This window comes from Aphelocoma coerulescens (genome assembly GCF_041296385.1).
Source record: "Aphelocoma coerulescens isolate FSJ_1873_10779 chromosome W unlocalized genomic scaffold, UR_Acoe_1.0 ChrW_unloc_scaf_1, whole genome shotgun sequence".
NCBI lineage: Eukaryota > Metazoa > Chordata > Aves > Passeriformes > Corvidae > Aphelocoma > Aphelocoma coerulescens.
In genome coordinates, this window is record NW_027184080.1 from 14,792,581 (window position 1) to 14,819,927 (window position 27,347).

Sequence of the window (27,347 nt, forward strand, 5' to 3'; positions counted from 1 at the left end):
GTGGGGGGAGGGAGGGTCTGGGGAGTGAGCGAACAGCTGTGTGGACTTAGTGTCTGGCTGGGATTAAACCACAACATATATTTGGTGTTCCAACAAAGTCATAAGGTCAGGCTTTGGTGCACTCAAGCCCCTTGTCCAGATCATTTAAAAAATTACCAGAACTGGGCCTGAGTCTTGGGGAACCCTGCTGTTGCGGTTAGGTAAGACCTTATAAAATGAAGGCCTTGTTGCCCCTGTAAAAGCATGGCCTATTCCTGTGTCCTGGGGTGACTGTATGATACTGTGTTCCCTATCGTCGGGTTGTGCCTTTAAGGTAGATCCGAGGGGGGCGGGGAAGACAGTGGAATTCCTTCGGCGGCTGTGTTCAAAAACACAGATAACTCGCTCACTCTTTTCCCCAGCTCTCGGCTCTGCAGCAGGGCAGAGAGGTGCATTCTTTTGCTTTTTACCTAGCTTCTTGTTTGTTAGCTTAAGCAAGGAGTTTTCCTGGGACTGTGTCTTCTTTTTTTCTCCTGGAACTGTTCAGCTCCGATCCAGAACACCATCAACTGGAGGCCCCACATCGCGGCCCGAAGGGGCCAACGCCGCACCCCAGCTCTGGAGAGTGTAGAGCCACACCTACAGAAAGGACTCTGAATCTTCCAGGTCTTCTTCACAGTGAGAGGTTTTATTATTTAACATTATTCATTCCCTCATGCCTGTGTGCACCCTGCTTGTTAAATAAACAGCTTTTTTTTTCACTTTCCTCCAAGAAATTTGTTTCTGAACCTGGTGGGGGAGGGGCTGCTGAAACCTGCCTTCTATTAGAGGACCCGTTCATTTTGGACATTTCCTCATAATTTGTCTCAAACCGAGACATCCTGTTATTTCAGCTAAGTAGAAAAGGATTCTGGGTAATGACTCATCTGGAATAGAGATAGAAAACAATTTACGTAACCATAGAAAACAAGTTATATAACCATCATGTGTTCACATAGTGGTTTATGGTGGTTGGTTGAATTATATTTGTTTGGCTTTAATGGAATGTTACTGATAAAGGCCTAATTGCTTAAAAAGGCCTGGTTTTGTCAATAAACAAGCTCCCTTTTGCTCCTGCCTGAGGACTCTGCATCGCTTCTTATTGCAACAATTGGCGCCTGAATGACAGGATATCAGACTACGGTGAGGAGGAGGACTGTGACTGGCAATGAAGCCCTGTAGACCCAGAACCATGGGATATCCGATTGCAATGAAGAGATGGACTACAACTCACCCTTATGACCCTGGACGCCTAGTCTGCAAGCAGAAGGCAGAGCTCAGACCCTGCTACAACAGGGGACTTTATTTCCAAACCACAATCTGACAGGGAGCAAAATGCTGACACAACCTATAAGGTTAGGTCAGTGGTATTCGCTGGATGAAGAACCACAGGACTGTGAGTATCCTTTGACTGGGGTTGTCCCAGGAGCGTGGGTGAAGCTTAAAGATATTGCAGCACATTCTCCACATTGGAGCAACTTTTATTACGGGTTTAAAAAACATGTAACTGTTTCCTAAATGAGAAAGGCTTTGATGTTAAAAAGTCGTGTGTAGCTGTGGCAGCGACTGCTGGACAAGATACTGATAATAAACCCGGGCATGGATCCAGGGAATGGATCCAGGAAATTGATCGATCCTCAACTTAGAGTAACAGACTCAATATGCACGCCCCTGGAGTGGCCTCTTTGCACAGCGCTCTCCCCGGGAGCAGGGCACTCCCACCCCCAGAGCAGGACGGTCTCCCCAAAGCAGGCTGTTCCCCCCCGCAGGAGCTGCTCTGCCAAGTGCCTCCCCCGCAAGCGGCTTCTCCGCTGCCCGCTTTACCGGCTGTCCCCCTGACGCCAGTTCCCCCCGCGGCTGCTACGCTAGAGGTGGCCCCCTTGGCCCCATCAACCCCCCACGGCCCCACCGGCCCCCACTCACCCAGAGCCAGCTCACAGCATACCAGCCAACTCCGAGCTATCCTGACTAGGCTACCCTTCCGACCCCGGAGCCATAAAGCATGAGCAGATGACAGATTTATACCCTACACGGAATGCTGATGCTACGGCACTTCACTGTCAGAAAATGCCAAGAAGATGTGTTGAGACACGGAGATCTGTCCGTTGTTGCTGCATGCCCACCCAGTTGCAGGGACTTGGGCTACTCTATTGCCAGAGAACTGTGGGTATTGGTACAGGAGAGTGGTGTGTCCTCTTCCTTCCCATGTCTGTGATGTGCAAAAGTTTACCACTTAGGGAGTTACTTTTAATATAATTGTAATGTCCGAGGCTTGTATATACCTTCTGTGAAGGAAAACTGGCAAATTTAGATATTGTTAGATTTCCTGCAGGTGATTTAGTTGTTGTACTGATCATGGGGATCCAAGAGCATAATATTCATTATTACGGCCATAACTTTTGTGTCAAAGACAGCTGAGAAACTTTTCTGTATGTGCCATTTTGGAAATGAAGAGATAAAATAACCTACAAGATGTCAGTATGTTTGCATTCCATTTCATAGATAGGAAGACTTCGATCTCATTTTCAGCTTCTGGGAAATACTTAATTTGTCCCAACCTTAGTGTCTTTACAAATGCAAATTACTCATGTTAAAAATACATTTTACTACATCACAAGAACATTTTTGGCTTTTGTTAAAAGTAGCATTGTATTTTCAGTAAGCTGTAGATTCTGACAGGATTGTTTATTGAGAGATTCAAGGCTAGTGATGTGAATGAAATGTCTTTCTGCATGCCAGTAGCATTATGTAATTCCTTGCTTTGAGGCTACTTAGCAAGGTCTAAATTCTTCAACAGAAATGCTGATATATTGCATGATTGGTACAACTTGTCATGTAAGATGTATTCTGCCTTTTCAAGAATTCTGGTTTAAAATTCTGATTGGACTGAATTAACACTGATTCTTTGCTCAGTTATAATGATGTTACCACAATAATTAGAAACTTGTATACCTGGAAAAATATTTGCAGTCCCAGTACCCTCAGAGCATCATTTATCATTATGTGACCCCTTAGAAAATTCAGTATAATTCTCCCAGGAAACAGCAATTAACTCTAAAGCCTGATGTCAAAACATTGAATGTAGCGGGGGGGGGGGGGGGGGGGGGGGGGTCCCGGGAGCAGGGAAATCCAGCCAGTCATGACACGGACACCGATACGATTTGAGCATCGTGCTCCCCTTTATTGTTCACTTACACCAAGTTATACTTTTTCAAAGTTCACGCCCCTTTCCCATGAGAAAGCCTCTAAGCAGTGGGGGAGCCGACCAGTGTATACCTTTTCCCAAGGCTGTTCAAGGCTGCCAGCTAGCAGGTGCCTTGCAAGACTGTTTTCAGCCTAAGGCCCCGTCAGGGGTACTTCTGCAACAGCTCTGGGATGCCCAAGCCCTCCTGGGGTATCCTATATTCCACAAGGAATTCCTCTACATATCCCCCGTTTTCTTTTTGGGCAACCCAGGTCTGGTCGATGATTTTCCGCAGCCCCACTTTAAGGCAAGAAAAAATACACCCAAGTATTATTAAGTCTAATATAACTACAAATAGCAATCGGCAGCCTTCTACTACCAAGGTACGCAGCCATCCGGTGATACCCAGACCTGTAAGCCAATCTCCAATAGGGTCGTCTGTCTCCCGAAGGTTATGTAGGCCCCTCTGGAGGTCAGAGAGGTGCTTGTGAATGGAGACAGAGTGGTCAGAAAGATTCATACAGCACATACCCTGGAACTCTTCGCAGCCGTGTCCGCGAGCTAGTAGTAGAAAATCAATGGCTGCTCGATTTTGTAATATTGTATATCTAACACTAGCAACATCTGCGCTTAGCTCGTCAAGCATCTGCGAAGTTACGTTTAACTTATCCCTCTCCCAGCAAGCAAGTTTATGCAAAATAGCGTGAGCCCTGGCTGCTGAAGCACCAGGTAAAAACATAGATGCTAGCCAAATGAACTGCCTTCACTCGATCTAAATGGGCGGACAGCTGATTGAAAATGTCCGCTAATGCTTTTGTCTCAAGACAGTCAAAAAACTAATTCCCTACTCTATTTCTGTGTCTGATGCTGTACCTAAAAATTTATGCAACTCTCCTTCTTAATTCTGCCTTTGGAGAGAGTTCCCCGACACCCACCACAAGTCACTAGCAACCACCTAGGGCAGCTGTTACATTCGCCCCAGGGTCTCGCTATTTCTCCTGCTATGGAGAGTGGTGGATCTGGAAAGTCCTCAGCTCCTTCACTCAGCCACGTCTGCAGCCTCTCCCAAGGCTTCTCGGGACGGAGGTCCCAGAGTTCCAGCTGTTGAAGTAATGGCCTCATTTTACTCAGGAGCTGAGGCTGACTGCGCCTTCTCGCTTCGGGGTCTTGTATGTGTAGCACAGCACCACTTACTGGGCACCCCTCTGGTCAGTGCTGCGGCGATGACTTGTCCCTGTTGTTGCAGGACATTCTGCAGTGTTGCAGTAAAAGCAGCTGTTTGAGATGACTGTTCTGCAAGAGAAGCACATATGAGCATCTCGTGTACACCTGCTCCTTGGGGTAGCGTGGCAAGAATTGTCTTAGTTTTCCTATTAGCATTTTCAAAGGCAAGTGTTCGGAACATTTGCTCTTGGAGCTCTTCAGAGAGCTCCGTTGCATCCTTTAAGGCTGCTGACAAACAGTCGATGAACTGACCATATGGTTCTGACAGCCCCTGTCGGACTGCTGCATACGGGGGAGACTTCTTCTTTTCAGGTACTGACAACAAGGCTTTGTGGGCAAGAGTCTGTGACAACTGATGAATGACTACGGGCATGGTCAGCTGTGTTTCTGTTGCCCCGTAAGCTCCGCTCCCAGTTAGCATGTCAGCTTGGAGTGCATACAGTGGGTCTTCTGTGTCACCTTGATGTTTGCTAGTTTCTTCTTGTGCTAGCTGTTTCCACGTTCGCTCCCAGAGCAGGAACTGTGAAGGGGCTAATAACAGTTGTGCAATGCTGATGCAATCATTAGGACACAGGACGTCTGCTGTAAAGATAAACTGCAGAATGCTTCGTGCAGCTTCAGACCGCAAGCCATGCATGGTGACTGTTTGCTTGGCTTGCTGCAAGAGCTTCCAGTCATGGGGTTCCCACTTTGCAGTGTCCCCTTGTATCTGTACAGGGCAAGCGAGGGCATCCACTGAGTGCCAATCACCCTCAATGATTGCATCACGGATAACTCCATTCCATCTCCTTTGCAAAGGGTCAGTCCTCTCTGTTGGGGCTGATGGAAACAACGGCTGCACCTCCCCTTCCGAGAAGGGAGGGGCTGTAGGCACTGTGCTTGATTCTCCCGACGGGGACGTAGGAGCTCTGGGTGCTAACTTGACTGCTGGGGCCACGGGACACCACAGTGCTGATGGCATAACATCGCAAGCTTTGGGCTCTAGCGCATCCTGCCGTGTAGATAAGTCAGCAAGCTTTTTGATTACTTCTTGCATCATTTCCTGGTGCTTCTCCCCCTCTTGGGGCTGACCCCCGGCAGCCCTGGCTGGCTCAGGCTCTGCAGGCGACTAAACCGCAGAAGCTGCTTTGCTGCCGGATGTTGCTCCACTGTTCGGCAGAGGGGGGTTGCTTTCTGCCACTTTCAGCTGGGATTTAGGACCGCTCCACTGCTCTGCCGCTTTTGGCCGGGCACCAGGACTGCATGTGTCTCTTTGGCCCACCTGAGTCAGGCGGCTCTTCTCCCGCTTTCGCAGCCATTTCTCTCTCGGCTGTCGGAGGGATAACATCCTGCCCTGCCAAGTCCAGCAACTCCCACAGTGAGCGGACGGGTGCTGCTGTGCCTTTAATCGGTCTTCTCGCAGCCAGCCCGAAGAACCGTGCTACCCTGGACTCCGTCCTGGTCTCTGGCTGCCGCTCCCTAAGACTTCCCGGAGCTGCTACTCTCTAAAGCCTCTATGGCGGCTACGGCCACTGTCCTCTCTGCTTTCATCTCTGCAAGAGTGCCAGTTACTGCCCTCCAGGTTAAGCCGAGAGCTTTTGCTTCTTTAGCTTCCTTTCCTCCCTCAATCATGGACAGCCACAATTTATATCCAACTTCCCCCCACGCTTCGGTTGAGAACAAAAGCGAAGTGTAACTCAATAATCCATGTTCCCGGGCCCACGTAAGGAGGGCATTCAGATCTCGGTCTTTCACAATTTTGCCTCTCATAGAGAGAATATTAGCTAGGAGTCGAGGTCCTGCCCCATAGTCCATAGCATCTGTGCTGCGGGTACCCGCTCGGCCGCGCGAAAATACGGTCTCCAGCCACTCGGCTTTGAGGCTTAGCTCCCGGCTTTACTCGGCTTTGGGACTTATCCTCCGGCCTTCTATTCTGCTTTGAGACCAGGCCCCCGGCTTTACTCGGCTTTGGGGCCACCCGCTCTGGTTCCCCTGGCTCCACAGCACCGACACAATGAATTTCGGAGTCTTACCACATTTAAGCGAACCTGCATGTAGCAAAACTCACTCGGGTCCCTGCCGTTCGGGCTCCACGTGTAGCGGGAGGGGGTCCCAGGAGCAGGAGAATCCAGCCAGAGTCACGAAATGAACACCGATACGATTTGAGCATTGTGCTCCCGTTTTGTTGTTCAGTTACACCAAGTTATACTTTTTCAAAGTTCATGCCCCTTTCCCATGAGAAAGCCTCTAAGCAGTGGGGGAGCTGACCAGTGTATACCTTTTCCCAAGGCTGTTCAAGGCTGCTAGCTAGCAGGTGCCTTGGAAGCCTGTTTTCAGCCTGAGGCCCCGTCAGGGGTACTTCTGCAACAGCCCTGGGATGCCCAAGCTCTCCTGGGGTATCCTATATTCCACAAGGAATCCCTCTACAATTGAATGATTTACAAAAGTTGCTGGGAGCAATTAGCTGGGTGTGGCCCATCAATCAAAGAATTCCTTTCCTCACTTCCTCATTACCGTTATCTGCAGAAGCTATTTGAGGTTTATATATAATTACCTCATGACTCTCCACTGTAAAGGCAGGCAGAATTGTGCTAGCTTTACCTGTTCACTTGCTTTTTTACCCCACAGCTCTAATAAGGTAATTTTATTGTGAATATTTTGCCATGAACAAACATGTGACAGCTTTTCAAATAGGTACAGCTATTTAGTGGTTCAAGTGTAGTTATTCTTCCTTGCCACTTATAAATTGAAATTGGACTTGATATCAAAACAGTTTAAATACAGTGATGGACCAGAAAAGTGACTCAAAGTGATAGCACCTTACAAAACAGACTTGCCCAATGAGTATGTGTTATCTGTTCAGTGGCTGAGTTTCTAATATTCTCTATTCTTATGGACAAAGGAAAACAGTGGAGTAAACAGTAGCATACTCCTTTAGAATCATCTGAAACCATGACTTTGTAGCTGTTTATATACACGTCAGTGTTATACACCCACTGACCTAACAGAGTTACATGTGCAAAACTCATGGCAGTATTATATAACTAGGTCCTTGGTGTTTTAACCTTAAATATTCATATCCCATTACCTTTAATAGTCCAAGGTCAAATCTATTGTACTGACAATCATGAAAGGCTGTCTTATCATCTGCAAACTGAGCAGGTTTTAAGTGCAATTCTGAGTAAAGCTGCACCTTAAAAAACCCTGGCAAACTTATGCTTATACCAGAAAAGTACTGAAAGACATAAAATGTTGGCCTTTTTTTTTGAGTACAGCTGCAAATTGGAAAATCCTGTAAAATTATGCTTATACCAGAAAAGTCCTGACTGTGAATAGATATTTTCAATAATGTTTATCGTTACCATGAGCTATTCTCAAAACTAAATTATGTAAAGTCACAATGTATTTGCCACACCTTTATGATCTCTCCAGTAAATCCATGTTGTTGCTATTTCATTTCCAAATCATATATTCTTAGGACAGTTACTGTTGCTGTACTAATGATTCTGAATATGTTCTTAATGTCATAGTGTGAATTCACTGACTTTTTATAAAAGGCGTTATCCATAACATATTATTTGATGTTACACATATGCATTCCTTTGGTTGTTTGCAGTTTGTTCATGGTACCATTGACTACTTAGCTAAAGATAAATGACAAAGCCAGCCGCTTTACAAACTTTCACATACCGTTGTGTAGCTATCTGCAAGACATGTATCATTTTAAGAAACTTTCCCAACTGCTATTAATAGAGGCTTGTTTGTAGGATATGTTAGGGAAACTCTTCCAGTTAAGGCCTTGGCTCTGGCCAAGCCCTGGCCCTAGCTGATCAGAGGTATGCCTACAGCCCCAGGTGTTTCTGCACTAAAAATGTAGCCAAGTCACTTTGACTTGCCAATTTGGGCTTATAAAAGCAGGCAAACTTGGAAGCCTTGCCTGGGAAGGTTTCTCCAGGTCCTCATTGTGAAATGGGGCTCACCAGCTACTGCAGACTCTGGGTGGTGGTATAATATTTAGGCAATTGAGGGTGTATCATTCTAAATCACTGTCCCTTTGTCATGTGCTACTGATTACATGTATTACTTTGCTTATTTTTGCTCAACGTGAGTTTTCTCTTTTATTACATGTATTGTCTTACTTTTATGTTGCCTTCATGTTCATAGTAAGAGACGCACATGTTATCAAAAAAACAAAGAAGGGGGAATATGGGTCCTCAAGAACATTTAGATAATGCAATATTTACACTAAATATTTTGCAGGCAGATCGTCAATTTTGATCCCCAGCAGAGCAATGCTGCTCTGAAGATTTGCATGTGCAAAACCAATTTCTAAAAAGTTTTATGTAAGGTTCCACAATTGGGTGTGCAATGGCAAATCCTAGCTGATTTACTAACCTGGGGAGAAGGTACGCATGTGTTCTATCGCCAGCAGGTCCAAAGTGGTTACCTGCTCGTCTGGACAAACATTGCCTCCAAGGAGACGAGTCCCAGGGAGAGGAAAAATGACCTAATTACCATTCAGCCCTCATGGCCAAAGTAGGAGCAGGGGTAGGACTGCCAGGAACATGGCTATGCCTGGAGGCTTATGGAGGCAGCCTGCCAACAGAGGCCTTGTGTCCTATTGCACCCACCATCATGTTACTGTGTTCCTGCTGACCTTTTTCAGTTATTCCCTGTTCCATGCTTCCCGAAAGACATTCAGTAATGTCAAGGTCAGCATTTCCAGCTAATGGACTTCCTCCTGCCTAAACAGAATGGCCCCTGAGCGCCAGCCATATGAGCTTTGGAACAGTAGCCATTTACTTCCAAGTGCAGAAGAAGCAGCTCTGTCTCTGGGGACATTGGACACTATCTTTTGTTTTCCTATGCTGTGGGTCTCTGTCAGTACCATGGTTGTTCTTGATGGGTTTTTATTGATTGTCATCTGTATTCCATGTATCTTATCCTGTGTCCAGCAGATGACCAGTAATAGTCTTAATAAGATAATGGCATTACAGGTGCAGACTGTTTTGGCATTAGGGTACATGAACCCCTCGCACAAAAAAAAAAAGAAAGGGGGAGATGTTGCAGATAGGTAAACCCTTATAAAAGGAAGGCCTTGTTGCCCCTGTAAAATCATGGCCTACTCCTGTTACTTCAGCTAAGTAGAAAAGGATTCTGGGTAATGACTCAGCTGGAATAGAGGTAGAAAACAAGTTACATAACCATAGAAAACAAGTTATATAACCATCACGTGTTCCCATCGTCATTTATGGTGGTTAGTTAAATTATGTTTGTTGTATTTTAAAAGTATGCAACTGATAAAGACCTAATTGCTTAAAAAGGCCTGATTTTGGCAATAAATGAGCTCCCTTTTGCACCTGCCTGAGGACTCTGCATCACTTCTTATTTCAACACGCCACTAATGACTGTCTGCCAACTGGATTTAACTCCATTCCTCACCACTCTCTGGGCCTGGCCATCCAGCCAGTTCTTAAACCCAGAAAAGAGTGCACCTGTCCTGTGGATACAAATATGCAGCTAGCAAGAATTTCTCTTGCTTCTTTCCAGTCCCGTGAGATATTTTTCTCTCTCACAGAGAATATTAGTAGAGTTCTATAAACCATGAACACCTGTGACCTTGCAAAGCTTTGTGTATACTACAGTAGGAAAATATTTTGACAATGGATGTTTTAGGATTTTAGCCAATCACCCCCAAGGGGTGGCTGATCCTTTGTCCAATTAGACTATGAAGAAAAAAGTCTATAAAAGATTTGTAAAATATTTTAAAAAAGGAATCTTGCTGCACAATGCCTGCCTGTTGAATCTCTCTTCACCTCCCTACCACTGCGAGACACCGTGATATTTGGTGAACCCCAACGTGTCCTGCACGCTGCGAGCCAAGCCAAATTTCTCTACAGGTATGCTGTTGTTCCCCTCCCACCCAGACCGGGATGTCCGACGGGACTGAAAGAATGGCAAACAGCGGCTTAAAAACCGACGCTGTGTTATTGGCCTGGACGTGTGTTTTCAGTTCAATGGACATCTCCATTTCTGAGAACTCTGTGAGTTATTAGACTGGGGTGCCCTGCATGGTATCTCCCCAAACGCAGGCACCGCCCTGGATTTTGGGCTGTGGCAGAAACTTGTCTCTGCACTCTGGTGCAAGTTCCCATCTGGGCATCCGCCATTGCTGGAATTACTACGCACGTGGCGAGGTTTGTTTAATCTGCTGATAGAGTTCAAATGTGGCAGCAGAGCTGGCTCGCCCATTTTGGTGGCAAGTGACGGAGAGATATCCGAAGGAGACCCCACTGACCTGGCTCTAGGGGCATGTGGTGGCCAGTCCGAAAAACCCCCTCCCGGCTCCACGGGCAGCAAATGCCCCGGAGCCTGAACTGGGTCATCATGCACTGCAGCAGGACCCCACGCCCCCCAAGGACCCCACGCCGTCAGAGCAACTGGCAGGGGTCTGTGGGCAGCAAGATGGTGCACAGCCCCCCTTGTCTTTCGGCTCAGTGGCAGTCGCCGCTTTTTTGGAGCCGCGTTTCAGTGGGCTTGCGTCCTGGACCCCCATGGCTACTCGTAGCCCAACTGCGCATGCGCCTGCTACGCTGAGAAGGCCCGGATGCGGCCCGTCACCCTTTGTAGCGACAGACTGCTCCGCGCAAGCGCAGCACCAAGCATTCGACCTTTTAATACGGCGTCTGCCTTTGTTGACAGAGCTGCCGAAAATATCACGGCAGCTGGCGAAGCTGCTCAGCTTGCAAAAGCAGCTGTTGCAGCTGCCAGAGACATCCTGGTGCACGGGGCTCGCCGGGCCCACGCTGCCCGCAAGAGACGCAGCGAACCCAGAAGCAGCAGCGGCAGAAGTGACCACTGCGGCAGCTCCAAACACAGAACCAGCGGCAGTGGCGGCAGTCGAGGTGTCAGGAATCGGCACTGTGCCAGCGCCCCAGCCACCAGCGGAGCCGAGACCGGAAAAAGAAACGGCAGTCGCGGCAGCCATACCCCAGCCGGCAGCATTGGAGACGGCCGCGGCAGCCTCAGCACCGGGTCAATCGAAACCACCCGAGATTGCATCCCTGAAAGCGCCTGCAGTGCAACCCTCTGCACAGCCAACTGCAGCCTCTGCTGTCTGTTCCTCTTCTGGTCAGGCGATTTCTTCCTGCCCGCCTCTGTTCGTTCACGGCACCTCAAAGTTGCCTTTACCCAATGATTCATCGTCAGACAGTGAGGTAGAGGAGGCTTTGGCCCCGGCTGTAAAGCTGCTGTAGCCAGGCGGCAAAAGAAAAGGCTGCTCCAGTCTCACCCCTGGACCTTTCCGGACTGCACTGTGACAGTGCATCCAACCCACTACAATCGTTTCTGGGTGTCGCTTAAGATGCAGGCTCTGGAGGAGGGCGATTGGGATTTATTGGAAACACTGGGAATGCCAAGCAGATTTGAGGATCGTGAGAGTAATCGAGAAGCTGCTACACTGCATCCAAAGGCTGTGCCAGTAGTTCAGGATGGTAGTGACACACTGAAAGGGGAGATCCAAGCTTTCCCAGTGTATAAGGCTCTCCCAAATTCAGGCCAGCATGATAAGCATGAGGCAATTGCCTGGAAGGTTGCACAGGATCTGCAATCCAAGGTTGCACAACATGGGCTTGGTTCTGCTGAGGTTATGCAAATGATAAGGGTGATAAATACAGATTTGCTTGCTCCATTTGATATCAGACACTTAGGTCAAATCCTATTTCAACCTGTACAATGTGCAGTTTTTGAGACTACCTGGAGAAAGCTGGCTGACAAGGCCGCATTAGGGAATATGCAGCTCCCTGCTGAGGACCCTAAACGTGCGGTGGGGACCGATGCTCTTATGGGGACTGGTCCCTTCTCTGATCCCAATCTACAGGGTACCTTTCCCCCTAGTGTCCTGCAGCAAGCTCAGCAGGTCGGTATGACTGCCCTGTTGAAAACCATAGAGATGGCTGCTCCTAGAAAGCGATATACGGAAATAATTAAGGGACGGTCCGAGTCATATTTCTCTTTCATGGAGAAGGTCACTGCTTCTCTCGAGAAGCAGGTTGAGGATGACAGGTTTAGGCAGATGTTGTTAAGGTAGTTAGTGAGAGATAATGTGAATGAGGAGTGCAGAAAAATCATAGATGCCCTGCCAGGAGAACCTGAGCTCACAGACATGGTCGAGGCCTGCTCTAAGGTGGGATCTGGGAACCAGAAAAGGTCTGCTTTGGCTGCACTTCTGCAGCCCGTTCACGCATCTTCTGGTCGTGAACCAAAGCAACCCAAACGCGCGATAAACAGAAACGGCCTAAGCCGAGCCAAAAAGAGAACACACCGATCCCCCAGTGCCAGAGGAGTGGCAGACCAGGGCATTGCTCAGACTATTGTAGATCCCTGACTCATGCCGACGGTCGGCCCTTGTCAGGAAACTTCTGCCGGGGTGCAAGGAGGGGGAATTGCTCTCTGATGCAGTCGCTTCCCCAGAGGGTGGCACAGGTACAGGCACAAGCCTACTCAGCCACCCTAGAGACAGCACCCAGGGATCAGATGGTTTTGACATCCGCACCTCAGCCGCAGTCGTCTTAGACTCTAGGGGTATTTATAAGGTTCCCTTGGATGCATATGGACCCCTAGCCCAGGGATCCAGTGCGATGCTGGTGGGAAAACCTGATGTTGCCCATCAAGGAATCTTTGTGCACTCAGGAGTTATTGACGCTGACTTTACAGGTCAGATTCATGCTATGGTGTCCACGCAAAAACCCCCTGTAACTATTCCTGAAAAGACCTGCCTTGCTAAATTAGTGCCTTTTAAGTCTTGTGTCCCCAGGATAGAACAACCAATTCATGAAGATAGCGGCAGTGGATCTATGGGACTTCTGCAGGCCTTCTGGACTGCAGACATCTCTGACTAAAGGCCACAGATGACATGTACCCTGATCCTGCCGAACGCCCGTCCGCCCCGGATTCAGCTTCGAGGTTTGATTGATACGGGTGCTGATGTAACTATCATCTCCTTCTCTGCGTGGCCTCCCTCATGGCCTTTAGCTCCGGTGGGATCGGCCATCGCAGGATTAGGAGGAACCACACAGAGCTATTTAAGCGAATGGCCTGTGGTGGTGAAGGACTCAGAGGGGCACACAGCTACAATTAGGGCTTACGTTGCTACCACTTCCCTTAACCTTTGGGGACGGGATGTGTTGGCAGCTTGGGGGGTACGGATTGGGATAAATTTTTAGCAGGGGTCACTGTGTGTAAGAGCGCACAGTATCCTACCCTGCCTTTGCGTTGGCTGACTAACACACCAATCTTTGAACCTCAGTGGCCCCTACCAAAGGAGAAGTTAGATGCCCTTCATCAGCTGGTTCAGGAACAGTTACAACAGGGGCACCTTGAGCCTTCTACTAGTCCCTGGAATACTCCTGTTTTCGTAATTAAGAAGAAATCAGGGAAATGGAGACTGTTGCAGGATCTCCAAAAAGTTAATGCAGTAATGGAAGGTATGGGGGCATTGCAGCCTGGCATGCCCTCTCCCACCATGATTCCTACGGGATGGGACATCCTGATCATTGATTTGAAGGATTGCTTTGTCACAATTCCTTTGCATCCTGATGACAAACCAAAATTTGCCTATACTGTGCCTGCCATTAACAATGCTGAACCTGCTAAGAGATACCAATGGAAGGTCCTCCCTCAAGGGATGAGGAACAGCCCAATTATCTGTCAGTGGTATGTCGCCCAAGCTTTATCCAGAGTCCGCGAGCAGTTTCCTGATGCATGCTGCTACCATTACATGGATGATATCCTGGTGGCAGCATCCACCCGGGATGAGCTGCTGAGAATACAGCCTCAGCTGCTGGCTGCTCTGCATGCCTATGGATTAGAGGTAGCTCCGGAGAAAGTTCAACAGCATCCTCCTTGGAAATATTTAGGAGTGAAAATTTTGGACCAAACTATCCAACGCCGAGAGGTGCAATTCCCGTATTCAATTAAAACCTTGAATGATGCTCAGAAACTGCTGGATGTCGTCAACTGGTTACAATCTTATTTAGGTCTTACCACGAAGCAACTTTCTCTGCTTTTTAATATATTAACGAGGGACCCTGATCTGAATTCACCTCGGAAGTTGACTCCGGAAGAGCAATGAGCACTGCAGGAGGTCCAAAGGGCTGTTTCCGCTCGTCAGGTTTATCGAGTGGATCCCTCCATTGCTATCACTGCTTTCAATACCATTCCAGACCTCCATCCTATAGGTATCATTGGCCAGTAGAATGCACAATGGCCTGTAGAGGAATTTCTTGTGGAACGGGGGCATAGGATACCCCAGGAGAGCTTGGGCAACCCAGGGCTGTTGCAGAAGTACCCCTGACGGGACCTAAGGCTGAAGATAGGCTTGCAAGGCACCTGCTAGCTGGCAGCCTTGAACAGCCTTGGGAAAAGGTATACACTAGTAAGCTCCCCCACTGCTTAGAGGCTTTCTCGTGGGAATGGGGCGTGAACTTTGCAAAGTATAACTTGGTGTAAGTAAACAATAAAACTGAAGCACGATGCTCAAATTGTATCGGTGTCCGTGTCATGTCTCCAGCTGGTTCCCCTGCACCTGGGACACCCCCCCCCCCCCCCCGGCTAAACGTGGCGCCCGAATGGCAGGGACCTGAGTGAGTTTTGCTACGTGCAGGTTCGCTTAAATGCGGTAAGACTCCAAATTCATCATATCGGTGCAGCGGAGCCTGGGGAGCCAGAGCGGGTGTCCCCAAAGCCGAGTAAATCTGGGGGCTAAACCTCAAAGCCGAGTGGCCGGAGACTGCAATTTCGCGTGGCTAAGCGCGTACCCGCGAGTAAGAAGCTATGGATTACGAGGTGGGGACTCGACTCATAACTCGTATTCTCTCTAAGAGAGGCGAGATCATGACGACCGGGATCTCAATGCCCTCATTATGTGGGCTCGGGAACATGGGTGTGTGAAATACACTTCTCTTTTGTTCTCGACCGAAGCGTGGTGGGAAGTAGGGCATGAATTGTGGCTGTCCACGATTGAGGGTAGAAAGGAAGCTAAAGAAGCCGAAGCTCTCGGCTTAACCTGGAGAGCAGTAACTGGCACTCTCGCAGAGATGAAAGCAGAGAGGACAGTGGCCGCGGCCGCCATGGAGGCTTTAGGGAGTGGCGGCTCCAGGTGTGGTGGCTCCGGGAAGGGAACAGATGGGGGTCTTACGAAGCAGAGGCCGGGGACCAGGACGGAGTCCAGGGTTGTGCGGTTCATCGGGCTGACCGTGGGAAGACCGATTAAAGGCACAGCAGCACCCGTCCGCTCGCTGCGGGAGTTGCTGGACTCGGTGGGGAAGGAAGGTACCCTTCCAACATCTGAGAGAGAAATGGCTGTGAAAGCGGAAGCAGAGCCGCCCGACTCAGGGGGCAGGGCACAGGGTGGCGAAGGAGAAACAAGCGGTCTTAGTGCCAGACCTAATGCCCGGCCAAAAGTGGCAGAGCGCAACCACCCTCTGCTGCGAAGGCGGAGCAACTTCTGACGGCGAAGCGACTTCTGCCGTTTAGTCGCCTGCAGAGCCGGATCCAGCCAGGGCTACCAGGGGTCAGCCCCAAGAGGAGGAGAACCACTGAGAGATGATGCAAGAAGCAATCAAAAGGCTTGCTGACTTATCTACACGGCAGGACATGCTGGAGTCCAAAGCTTGTGATATTACGCCATCAGCACCGTGGCGTCCGGTGGCCCCACCAGTGGAGTTAGCACTCAAAGCTCCTACGTTCCCATCAGGAGAATCAAGCACAGTGCCTACAGCCCCTCCCTTCCCGCAAGGGGAGGTGCAGCCGTCATTTCCATCAGCCCCGATGGGGAGGTCTGACCCATTGTGAAGGAGATGGAATGGAGTTATCTGTGATGCAATCATTGAGGGTGATTGGCAAGCAGTGGATGCCCTCGCTTGCCCTGTACAGATACAAGGGGACACTGCAAAGTGGGAACCCCATGACTGGAAGCTCTTGCAGCAAGCCAAGCAAACAGTCACCATGCATGGCTTGCGGTCTGAAGCTACACGAAGCATTCTGCAGTTTATCTTTACAGCAGATGTCCTGTGTCCAAATGATTGCATCAGCATCGCACAGTTGTTATTAACCCCTTCACAGTTACTGCTCTGGGAGCGAATGTGGAAGCGGCTAGCACAAGAAGAAGCTAGCAAACACCAAGGTGACTGTCATGGGTTAGCTAGCCTAGTCTCGGAAGTGATGTTCTTGCAAAGGAGTGCTTACAGTTTTCCCTATGACCTGACAGAACCTATCAGCTGGCCAGTTTGAATATGGACAATTCTTTAAGCCACTTAAAATTGTGACCGCCTCTGTGATACACACTTAAGAATAGAAAAACTCTCCCCCCCCGAGCTCTCTCTCATTTCCGGTGCTGGGACAGGTGGCTGCGGGCCCCGTGTGGGGAGCCAGTGGGTCCGGCCCAGGCTCTGCTTGGGCCAGGCCGGGCTGGGCCACGGCCACCCTGGAGCCGATGGGCCCTGTTCCATCCGTGGAACCCCCCCCCACATCCTTGCTGTGGGCAGCCGGAGCGGCTTGGCTCTCCCCCCTCTCCTCTGCGATAAGCCACATTCCAGCTGCAAGGCCGAGGTGAGATTAACCCTTTTATTGCTGTGAAGAGCTGAAAACCTGAGGGAGAAGAAAGTGGAGATGCTTAAAGCTGAAATTCTGTTGTGAAGCTATGATATATTATGTTGGAGAATGGAATTATTGGGATCAATAAAGGAGCTGTGCAAGCTATTGATCTGGAGGCTTTTGGGCCTGTGTGTGTGAGACACTTTCCGTGGGAAAGTCTCTGTAAAACAGAACAGTTTCCGCCTGAGAAATTTCAGGGAGTAACATACTTGCAGGTGCGATATCTAGGAGTATAAGGGAGGCAAGGACAAAATTCTTTTGAACATAACAAGACTGTGGAAAACTGCCAATGTAGTCCGATTGTGTAGAAATAGAAATATGTCCTGATAAGTGTTAAGCCACTTAGGAGCTAACAAGCTGGTATACTATATAAGTGCCTTTAGACTGCTAATAAATTGGAGTGTATTTTTCAACCATATTGGCTGGCTTCTGTTTTTCTCCCCCCGCCGGGGATCCGAGCTCCCCGTCCCGCCACGGCTTCCGACAATATTAGAGTATCCTGTTGTAATTTCATGAAAATATGGGGGGTGGAGTGTTCAACTCATAGCAAAAGCACCTGCGCTGAGATAGGCAGATGCTGACGCAGCTGTAATTTCATGTGAAGTTTGGACAGGGAGAGATGGAAGCAATGAGGACTTTTGCTCCAAATGGAAAAGGAGAAAACCTCAGTTCCTAGACATGCTCCCAGAGATAGTCCTAGAGATGAAGATGAGGAGGACCCTTTGCTCCCAGGGAAGGAGAAGGGCCTCTGTTCTTAGAGATGAAATGCTCCCAGAGATGGTTGAAGAGAACTTTTGTTTCTGAACGGCTCAACCTTAAAATTGTACCCCAAAAACCTTCAAGAGTGGACCCTCGAAAGCAGTTGTTGGAAAAGCTGCAAGTCGGGGGAAGGGACTCGCATGCGAGCAGAGACTCCTCTTCCTAAATGGACTGAACAAGGTTATCATGTGTTAGAAGCTTAGCAGGACGAGGAGCCCGGGCCCCCGACGGGGGGAGAGAGAGACAGTCCGACCAATATGGTTGATAGAGCAAACTCCACAAACTCCGTTTATTAGCAGTCCAAAGGCATTTTTATAGTATACCAGCTTGTTAACTCCTAAGTGGCTTAAAGCTTATCATAACACATTTCTATTTCTACATAATTGGACTTACATTGGCAAGCTTCCATAAAGAAGTCAGTGTCTATCTCCCTCGTTCACTCCCGGATAGTACAGCTGGACCATCTCAAGACTCCCTGTCATAGGTTAGCAAGCATAGTCCTGGAAGGGATATCCTTGCTAAGGGGTGCTTACAGCTTCCTCTGGGACCTGATAGAACCTATCAGCTGGCCAGTTTGAATATGGACAATTCTTTAAGCCACTTAAAGTTGTGACCGCCTCTGTGATCCACACTTAAGAATAGACAAACTCCCACCCCAAGCTCTCTCTCGTTTCCGGCGCTGGGACAGGTGGCTGCAGGCCCCGTGCAGGGGCCAGCAGGCCCGACCAGGCCCTGCTTGGGCCAGGCCGGGCCAGGCCACGGCCAGCCTGGAGCCATGGGCCTGTTCCAGCTGTGGAACCCCCCCCCCCCCCCCCCCGCCTTGCCATGGGCGGCCAGAGAGGCTCGTAACCACCCCCCCCTCCACTGCGGCCGAGATTCAGCAAAGCGGCACCTCTGTCCGGCAGAGGTCAGGTGACCAACAGCGATAAGCCACATTCCAGCTGCAAGGCCGAGGTGAGATTAACCCTTTTATTGCTGTGAAGAGCTGAAAACCTGAGGGAAGAGAGAGAGGAGATGCTTAAAGCTGAAAGTCTGTTGTGAAGCTATGATATATCAGAGTATCCCATCGTAATTTCATGAAGATATGGGGGGTGGAGTGTTCAACTCGTAAGCAATAGGCAGATGCTGCCGCAGCTGGAATTTCATGAGAAGTTTGGACAAAGAGAGATGAACCAGATGAACCAGATGAGGACTTTTGCTCCAAAGAGGAAAGGAGAAAAACCTCAATTCCTAGAGATGCTCCCAGAGATAGTTCTAATGATGAAGATGAGGAAGACCCTTTGCTCCCAGGGAAGGAGAAGGGCCTCTGTTTCTTTGTTTCTGAACAGCTCAACCTTAAAATTGTACCCCAAAAAACTTTCAAGAGTGGACCCTCGAAAGCAGTTGCGGGAAAAGCTGCAAGTCGGGGGAAGAGACTCCCATTGCGAGCAGAGAGACCCCTCTTCCTAAATGGACTGAACAATATTTGGAAGTGGGTGGCTGTCTCGGTGTGATACTGTTTTCATAGCACGAGCAAAAAGAGACTTCTCTTTCTAAATGGACTGAACAAGGTTATTATGGAAGTGGTAAACAGACTGAACATCTTAAGGGTTGTCTTTACATTGTCAGTGGGAGAAGGGAGGAAGGTGGGGGGAGGAGGAGAGTTCTGAAGGTGGTATAATTTTTTTTTCTTTTCTTCTTTCAGGTCTGTTAATAAACTTCTTTATATTCTTTCAAGTTGGTGCCTGCTTTGCATTTCTCCTAATTCTTATCTCACAGAAGATAAACAGTAATGAGTATTTTAGACCAAACCACTACACTAAATTGGTGTTTTCGCCCGGTTACAAACCCAACCCGCGACACTCCCTCTTTGTTCCTCAGGCCTGCTTGTTATCATTTCCACAGGGACTTTCCCATGGAAAGTTTTCTCACACGCAAGCCTAAAACTTCCAGGCCTATTGCTTGCACAGTTCTTTTATTGATCCCAGTAATTGTATTTCCCAACAATTCGTCCGTTTTTCTTTTGTGCAAGCAATACTTGATGGGTCACAGATGAAGTGACTTTGTATATTATCTATTGCAAGCATCGGGAGGCAAGGTGAACACACTGTTATTAACAGTATTGCTAGTTCTACAGTAATCAAATGCTACACAAATAAAACTAGTTATGATTTTAAACCTAATGACTTTAACCATCCCTCTAAGTTGAGACCATCTCCTTTTTTTTCTGTAATTGTGTAGTTAATTGATGTAACTCACTTATCTATTAGTGAAGTAGGAAAAAGGTGGTTAGAAAGACTTATACAGCACAAACCTTGGAACCTTTCACAGCCGTGGCTGTGGGCTAATAGTAGAAAATCAATGGCTACTTAACTTTATAATATTATATGTCTAAGACTAATAACACACCCACTTAACTTATTAAGCATTTGCAAGGTTATATTAAACTTATCCCTCTCCCAGCAAGCAAGTTTAAGCAAAATAGCATAAGCCCTGTTTGCTAAAATACCAGGTAAGAACATAAATGCATAACTAATAGCTAAATTGACTGCTTTCACTTGATCTAAATGGGCAGGCAGCTGATTGAAAATGCCGGCTAATACTCTTATTTCAAGACAGTTGAAAAACAATTTTTCACTTTACTTCTGGGTTTGGTGTTATACTCAAAAAATTTGCAGTATACCCAAAAATGTATGCAATAATTTTTCTTAGTTTTGTCTTTGGAAAGGGTTCCCCGACACCCACCACCAGTCACTAGCAACCACCCAGGGCAGCTGTTACATTCGCCCCATAGTCTCACTATTTCTCCTGCTACGGAGAGTGGTGGATCTGGCAAGTCCTCAGCTCCTTCACTCAGCCACGTCTCAGTCTCTCTCAAGGCTCCTCGGGACAGGTTTCAAAGTCCCAGCTGTTATGGTAGTGGCATCATGTTCCTCAGGAGCTGATGCTGACTGTGCCATCTCGTTTCGGGGTCCTGTAGCATGGCACCACTTTGTCCCTGTTGTTGCAGGACATTCTGCAGTGTTGCAGTCCACGTTCGTTCCCAGAGCAGGAACTGTAAAGGGGTTAACAACAACTGTACGATGCTGATGTAATACTTTTGAACACAGGACATCTGCTGTAAAGACAGACTGTAAAATGCTTTGTGTAGATAAGTTAGCAAGCTTTTTGATTACTTTTTGTATCATTTGTTGGTACTTCTTTTTCTTTTGGGGCTGTTTTCGGGCTGCCCCAGCCGGCTTTGGCTTTGCAGGAGACGAAACCGTAGAAGCCGCGCTGCTGCCGGCCGTCTCGCTGTTCGGCGAGGGGGGGTTACCCTCCGCCGCTTCTGGCCAGACTTAAGGACCTCTTTGTTGCTCTGCTGCTTTCGGCAAGACGGCAGGACTGCCTGTGTCTCCTTGGCCCACCTGCGCCCCGCCCCCTGGGTCTGGTGTCTGTGCTTCCGCTTTGGCAGCCATTATTCCCTCGGCCGTCAGAGAGTTAACATCCGGCTCTGCCGAGTTTAGCAGCCCCCACAATGAGCGGACGCATGTTGCTGTGGTTTTAATCGGTTTTCTCGCGGCCAGCCCGAAGGACCGTGCTACCCCGGACTCCGCCGCGGTCTCTGGCTGCCGCTCTGTAAGTCCCGTGTCTGTTTCTTTCCCGGAGCTGCTACAGCCCGCGCTGCCGCTCTCTACAGTCTCTATGGCAACAGCGGCAACTGTCTTTTCTGTTTTTACTTCTGCGAGAGTGCTAGTTACTGTTCTCCAGGTGAATTTGAGAGCTTTTGTTTCTGTAGCTTTCATTTTAAATGATCTTGGATCAGCTAGTTCCTTATAAAGGTATACTTAATTCCCTGCTTTTCTAAAAAGCGTAAAAGCAAACCAAAGGCCACCTCCGTTTCCGTAACCTCGTCTCAACCGCGAACCGCGTCTCCACCGCAAACTGCGTACCGAACCACAACTGTGTTTTTCCGCACTAACTCTATCTTGCCATAAGCTGTGTCTTCCAGCACTAACTGTGTCTTCCCACACCCTGTGTATTCCCACAAGCCGCGTCGTACCACTGTCCCTGCTGTCAGGATCTTGCAGCCTTCAGGTTAGCCTTTGTCAGCCAAACGGCTAACCCCTGATGTTCGGTCGGTCCAGGCTGGGATCGGGCAAGCCCCGATCCGTACACCCGCCAGCGCTGCTCCGGCACCGCAGTAGGCTCCCGCCGGGTCGAGAGAAACAAAGTGCCAGTCCCAGTCCAAGTTCCGAGTTCCGTGTTCGAGTCCCATATTCCGTGTTCGAGTTCCGAGTTCCGTGTTCGGGCTCCAAGTTCCGTGTTAGGTGTTCCAAGTTCGGGCGCCAGATGTTAGAAGCTTAGCAGGACGAGGAGCCCGGGCCACCGGTGGGGGGAGAGAGAGACAGTCTGACCAATATGGTTGATAGAGCAAACTCCACAAACTCCGTTTATTAGCCGTCCAAAGGCACTTATATAGTATACCAGCTTGTTAACTCCTAAGTGGCTTAAAGCTTATCATAACACATTTCTATTTCTACATAATTGGACTTACATTGGCAAGCTTCCATAAAGAAGTCAGTGTCTATCTCCCTCGTTCACTCCCGGATAGTACAGCTGGACCATCTCAAGACTCCCTCTCTGTTCCTAAGGCCTGCTTGTTATCTTTCACACAGGGACTTTCCCATGGAAAGTTTTCTCACACATAAGCCTAAAACTTCCAGGCCTATTGTTTGCACAGTTCTTTTATTGATCCCAATAATTCTATTTCCCAACAATCATGGAAGTGGTAAACAGACTGAACATCTTAAGGGTTGTCTTTTTACATTGTCAGTGGGAGAAGGGAGGAAGGTGGGGGGAGGAGAAGAGTTCTAAAGGTGTGGTATAATTTTGTTTTTTCTTCTTTTAGGTCTGTTAATAAACTTCTTTATATTCTTTCAAAGTTGGTTCTGCTTTGCGTTTCTCCTAATTCTTATCTCACAGAGGATAAACAGTAATGAGTATTTTGGGCCAAACAACTACACTAAATTGGTGTTTCTGCCCAGTTACGAACCCAACCCACTACATGACACACAAGACCCACTGTATGCACTCCAAGCTGACATGCTAACTGGGAGCCGGGCTTATGGAGCGACGGTGACACAGCTGACCATGCCCATAGTCATTCATCTGTTGTCACAGACTCTTGCTCACAAAGCCTTGTTGTCAGTACCTGAAAAGAAGTCTCCCCCGTATGCAGCAGTCCGACAGGGGCTGTCAGAGCCATATGGTCAGTTCATTGACCGTTTGTCAGCAGCCTTAAAGGATGCAACGGAGCTCTCTGAAGAGCTCCAAGAGCAAATGTTCCGAACACTTGCCTTTGAAAATGCTAATAGGAAAACTAAGACAATTCTTGCCACACGGCCCCAAGGAGCAAGAGTAGACGAGAAGTTCGTGCGTCCTACCCGTGCGGAGCAGTCATCTCAAACAGCTGCCTTAACCGCAACGCTGCAGAATGTCCTGCAACAACAGGGACAAGTCATCACCGCAGCACTGACCAGAGGGGTGCCCAGCAAGTGGTGCTGTGCTACGCATACAGGACCCCGAAGTGAGAAGGCGCAGTCAGCATCAGCTCCTGAGGAAAGCGACGCCACTCCCATAACAGCTGGAATTCTGGGACCCTCGTTCCAAGAAGCCTTGGGAGAGGCTGCAGACGTGGCTGAGTGAAGGAGCTGAGGACTTTCCAGATCCACCACTCTCCGTAGCAGGAGAAATAGCGAGACCCTGGGGCGAATGTAACAGCTGCCCTAGGTGGTTGCTAGTGACTTGTGGTGGGTGTCGGGGAACTGTCTCCAAAGGTGAAACCAAGAAGGGGAGTTGCATAAATTTTTGGGTATAGAACCAGACAGAGATGTAGAGTGAGAAATTGTTTTTTGACTGTCTTGAGACAAGAGCATTAGCGGACATTTTCAATCAGCTGTCCGCCCATTTAGATCGAGTGAAGGCAGTTAATTTGGCTAGCATCTATGTTTTTACCTGGTGCTTCAGCAGCCAGGGCTCACGCTATTTTGCATAAACTTGCTTGCTGGGCGAGGGATGAGTTAAACGTAACTTCGCAGATGCTTGATGAGCTAAGCGCAGATGTTGCTAGTGTTAGACATGCAGTATTACAAAATCAGGCAGCCATTGATTTTCTACTACTAGCTCGCGGCCATGGCTGTGAAGAATTCCAGGGTATGTGCTGTATGAATCCTTCTGACCACTCTGTCTCCATTCACAAGCACCTCTCTGACCTCCAGAGGGGCCTACACAACCTTCGGGAGACAGACAACCCTATTGGAGATTGGCTTACAGGTCTGGGTATCACCGGATGGCTGCGTAACCTTGGTAGTAGAAGGCTGCCGATTGCTATTTGTAGTTATATTAGGTTTAATAATACTTGGGTGCATTTTTTCTTGCCTTAAAGTGGGGCTGCGAAAAATCATCGACCAGGCCTGGGTTGCCCAAAAAGAAAACGGGGGATATGTAGAGGAATTCCTTGTGGAACAGGGGCATAGGATACCCCAGGAGAGCTTGGGCAACCCAGGGCTGTTGCAGAAGTACTCCTGACTGGGCCTTAGGCTGAAGATAGGCTTGCAAGGCACCTGCTAGCTGGCAGCCTTGAACAGCCTTGGGAAAAGGTATACACTAGTCAGCTCCCCCACTGCTTAGAGGCTTTCTCGTGGGAATGGGGCATGAACTTTGCAAAGTATACCTTGGTGTAAGTGAACAATAAAACTGAAGCACGATGCTCAAATCGTATCGGTGTCCGTGTCATGTCTCCGGCTGGTTCCCCTGCATCCGGGACCCCCCCCCCGGCTAAAATGGCCTGATCCTTTGCATATCCCAGAATGGGTCTTTTTGCCTCATCAGCCAAAAAGGACCATAACCACAGTGTTTGAATTGGTCACTTCTCTGATAATCAAATGCCACCAACGGTGTTTGCAACTGATGGCTGTGGATCCTGCCGTAATTGTCATTGTGATCTCAAAGGAATACTTTGAGTGGAGCCTTATCCATAGTGCTCCTTTGCAAAGTGCGTTGAAAAACTTTTCAGGGCAGATCACTTACCATTTGCCCAGCCATAAATTACTGCAGTTGGCAAAATTGACCAAATTTTCTTTGCGGCCAGGAAAAAGTCGAGTGCCAGTGCAAGGACCCACCATCTTTACAGATGGTTCTGGGAAAACTGGGAAGCCATTGTTACCTGGAAGGAGGGATCGGAATGGTAGGTGATGAAAGGCCACGAGTCAGGCTCTGCTCAGTTAGTTGAGTTAAGGGCTGTTAACATGGCTTTTCAGTGATTCTCACAGGTAACCTTTGAATTTTGTTACTGACTCTGCTTACGTAGCAGATATAACCCAACGCTTAGATTGTTCATTTCTGAAGGAGGTGAACAATGCGGCTCTGTTTTCACTATTGCAAACCTTGTACTCTGCAATTCAGGCTCGAGTGCATCCATATTACATTCTGCACATTCGAAGCCACACCAATTTACCAGGTTTTCTAACAGAAGGCAATGCCAGGGCCGACATGCTGCCCAACACTGCGTGGGTAGGGCCTCAGACTGACGAAATTGCACAAGCCAAGGCATCACACGGTTTCTTCCATCAAAGTGCACATACCCTGCAGAAGCAGTTTCATTTGACACCAACTGAAGCGTGTGACATTGTCAGTGCTTGTGCTGACTGTCACGGACTAGCTGTGCTATTGCCACCGGGGGTAAACCCCAGAGGGCTAAAAGCCTTGCAGCTTTGGCAAATGGATGTAACGCACATCCCTGGATTTGGCCGGTTTAAATATGTGCATGTGTCTATTGACACTTTCTCCTCAGTTATGTGGGCTTCTTCTCACACTGGAGAGAAGGGCCGTGATGTCATTGCCCATTGGAAATTGGCTTCCTCGGTCCTGGGCATGCCGGCTATTGTGAAGACCAATTATTACTGCAGGCCTGGGCCCTAGGGTATATCACCATGTCCCGCAGCCATAGGGAGGAGGAGGAGAGAAGATCCAGCAGGCAGGAATTGTGCAGCAAGATTGATCTATTTAATTATTTTACAAACTCTTTTATAGACTTTTTTCTTCATAGTTTAATTGGACAAAGGATCAGCCACCCCTTGGGGGTAATTGGCTAAAATCCTAAAACATCCATTGCCAAAATATTTTTCTAATATACCATAAACAAGACTTTCCCAGGTTGCAGGTGGCTTGGTTGTTTACATAACTCTGCTACGTCTTCTGTGAGAGAGAAAAGTCTCTCACAGACTTAGAAAATAGCAAGAAAATCCTCTCTAGCAGTATATTTGTATCTACAATTCCCCTTTTTGTTTTATAAGATAACAACTCTACTATTAATCCTAAATAGAAATTTACATCAGTTATTAATTCTAAATATGTCCTTAAGGCTTTAACTCTCTGACTCCATAACAAGAAATTTAAAGTTCACTCTCTGCTTGTGGAGGGACCATCTCAGTCTCTGCTTGTAGAAGGACCATCTGCCTGATGGTCGACATCTTGGTCGTCATCAGAAGAGTCATCAGGCTGATGATCTACATTCTGGTCGCCATTTGGATGGTTGGCGTTCTGGTCATCATTTGGAGGTTGCCTGTTCTGCCTCTGGTGCCGTAGGTCAGGGCGAACACATTTTGAAGGCAGCCACCGTACCCCAGTATCTGTGGAAATGCAAGCATACCCACGACCCCAAACGATAAGCTCATGAGGGCCTTCCCACTGATTAGTGAGTAAATTCCGTACAAAGACCTTTGCCCAGGGCAGTTGTGTCTCCCCTGCAGACTGCAATGAGGGAAAATGATTCAGAATAACAGGATTATTTGAATTGTGATGTACTGTAAGGTGATTAATTGTATACGAAGCTTTTGCTAGTCGGCTTCAGTAACCAATTTCAAAAATTCCTGTGAGAATCATTGGAAAGCCATGGTAACAGCCCTTGATTCAACTAACTAAGCAGAGTCTGACTCAGATTGGTGTGTTAATGAACCACCTCAAAGGCAGTGTAGGATACTGTGCGCCCTTACACACAGTGACCCCTACTAAAAATTTGTCCCAATCTGTACCCCCCAAGCTGCCAACACATCCCGTCCCCAAAAGTTAAGGGAAGTGGTAGCAACGTAAGCCCTAATTGTAGCTGTGTGCCCCTCTGAGTCCTTCCCCACCACAGGCCATTTGCTTAAATAGCTCTGTGTGGTTCCTCCTACTCCTGCAATGGCTGATCCCACAGGAGCTAAAGGCCATGAGGGAGGCCATGCAGAGAAGGAGATGATAGTTACATCAGCACCCGTATCAATCAAACCTCAAAGCTGAATCCGGGGTGGACAGGCATTCGGTAGGATCAGGGTACATGTCATCTGTGGCCTTTGGTCAGAGATGTCTGCAGTCCAGAAGGCCTGCAGAAATCCCGTAGATCCACTGCCGTTATCTTCATGAGTTTGTTGCTCTATCCTGGGGGCACAAGACTTAAAAGGCACTAATTTAGCAAGGCAGGTCTTTTCAGGAATAGTTACAGGGGTTTTTGCGCGGATGCCATAGCGCA

The 27,347-nt window shown here is 48.4% G+C and overlaps 1 long non-coding RNA gene across 1 annotated transcript in view; it reads left to right on the top strand.

The window, feature by feature from the left end:
• Window positions 1-1,097: 1,097 nt before the first annotated feature.
• Window positions 1,098-27,347, top strand: part of LOC138102772 (uncharacterized) — a 36,840-nt gene continuing 10,590 nt past the window's right edge. The window contains exon 1 of the long non-coding RNA XR_011147532.1: window positions 1,098-1,414. This is a non-coding gene — a long non-coding RNA (uncharacterized lncRNA). The remainder of the gene's footprint in view (window positions 1,415-27,347) is intronic.